Here is a 2,500-nt window from a genome sequence, read left to right on the forward strand (position 1 = left end):
ACAAAACCAGATCATTACCACTTCCTTAACATCTCCGATGTTACCTCCTGCTTGTACGAATCGAAGGTGTTCTTAATTCTCGATTCCCTGAAGGGGTATTGTTAGATGCTCATGAACCCAGAAGAAATCCACAAGACTGTCATCACCACCACCTTCGGGACATACACATGAAATTTCTCCCTTTTTTGCTTTCACAATGCTAGGGGCACTTTTCAAAGTCATATGGATGGCATCTTATGGGACCTCCCCTTCTACCCATGCTACGAGGATGGCATAGTTATGTTCCCTTCCTCCAAAAAAGAGTGCCTCTATCCCCTACTCACTATTTTCGACCACCTACAACAGAAAGGCCTTGTAGTTTGGTACGACAATTGATGTGTGCATCAATGGATTCAGTGTGTTTGAAGGCGAAGCTATCATTAAAAAATCAAGAGATGGAGAGCCCCTGGATACGATGAAATAACTGCTGAGATGATATTGGTAGAAAAATGTAGTGACTCCCAGAATACTTTCAAGATTATTTTGTAGAATGTGGAGTGATAAATGAAAGCTAGGATCGTTGGTGTAAATGGCGAAAAAAGAAAGATCTGACTGATTGCAACAATTAGAGGCATCACACTTACGTCGGTTGTCATACAAATATATAGTATACTCATTCTAAAGGGAGTAGAGAGAAAGATTAATAAAAATCTGAGATATAAGCATCAAGGTTTAGAAAAGATAGAAGTTGTACTGACTACATTTTGATTTTTTAGATATGTGGTACAGCAATGAGTAGAATATATAAATCCACCTTTGATAGCATTTGTGGACTATGAAAAAGCTTTAGAAAGTGTCTACCGACCAGTTTTGTGGAAAGTCCTGCGTTATTATGGAGTTCCTCTTAAATATCTAAATTTTATTAAGTCTGTTTAAAAGCCTAGCAAGTGCAAAGTTAATGCTAGTGGATTCCTAGACATATCTAGTTTCTAATGAACAGTGGAGTACTCCAAGGGAATTTGTGGTCACGTATGTTGTTTATCTCCCCCTTGAATATTGTAATGCATAGAACATTTGGGGATGGTGGATGACGTATTGACTGTAATGGTAACATGAATTCAGCTGACCTATAGTATGCTAATGATGCTGTTCATTTTAACAGAACACCAAAGGACTTGCAAAGCTTGCTTACCAGAAAGCATGAAATATCACATGAGGTTAGACTTAAGATAAATAAAAGAAAGACAGAGATGATGACAACGGAATATACAATGGAGGCTGAAATATCATTAGAAGGAGAAAGGATCAATGAGGTGGAATCATTTAAATATTTAGCAACCATAATCTTTAATATACGATCTTTAGAATTTTAGTTTAATGAAAGATTGAAAAAAGTAAATCAGGCAATGGGTAGACTAAGTAAAATTTGGATATCAAATCGCCTGCAATTACACATAAGAAATTAGTTTAGTGAGATCGGTGTTACTGTATGGACATAAGCCGTGGTATGACAATGATACAATATCCAACAAATTTTGTAGATTTGAGAACAAAGCCCTCAGAAGGATATTGGGAGTTGAATAGCAGGGCAAGATTAGAAATGAAACTATTAGACAGATTACTCGATAACCATATGGGGGTGATATCATGGTGAGGGGTAGATGGAGATGGCTTGGGCATGCTTTTCGCACTCCCCAAGAGAGATTAGTTCACCAAACTTTCAATTGGGCTCCACAAGGTACTATAAGAGTTGGAAGACCCAGGCCTTCATGGCAGAGGACTATGATACGAGAGGTAGGAGAGGATGAATGGAGAAGTATTGATTAAAACGCTCAAGATAGCGACAACTGGCGAAATCTAACCGAGGTCCTCTAAGTCTACAGACGTGGGAAGGAGATGATGATGATGCTTATTAAATCGTCATAGAATGATGCAAACTGGTGATTTTTTTTTTTTTTTTTCCAATAGAATATGAAAGTACGACACTTTGTCTCATACTACAGGGGGATGGCGATGCTTAAAGAAATAACTGCTGTACTGATATGACTTAATTGTAGGAGCATTTAGGAATTCAATGAGAGGAGGTTTATATTAATGATTCTGAGACGACCGTCTTCAATGTTACAGCGAAAAATAAAGATCTTATTAAATTGGGTGAAGCTTCGACATTCTATTGAGAAAAACATCTGCAAATCGTTCAGTTGTGAGGGGATGATGGCCCGCTTCAAGGAAATTTTATGTGCTAACACTCGTTCACTGTTACTCTCTCGACTTTCTCAAATATTTCATTTGCTTGTTTTTAATGTTCAATTATTAATGTTCAGCTTAAATTAGATCCACGAGATTGCCCATTACCTATTTATCGCAATAAAAAAATATATCCTTATGCAGTGACGTAGGAGCATTTTTTGGCAGGCTGGGGTGTGCTAAAATTTGAAAGGGTTCTGTCTGTGTGGGGTCCCAATTGGTTGATTTAAAGTCTAAAAATTGATTCTGAATTCGACAGGTATATGTGCAGGGG

Source organism: Palaemon carinicauda, chromosome 22 (genome assembly GCF_036898095.1).
Source record: "Palaemon carinicauda isolate YSFRI2023 chromosome 22, ASM3689809v2, whole genome shotgun sequence".
Classification (NCBI taxonomy): Eukaryota; Metazoa; Arthropoda; class Malacostraca; order Decapoda; family Palaemonidae; genus Palaemon; species Palaemon carinicauda.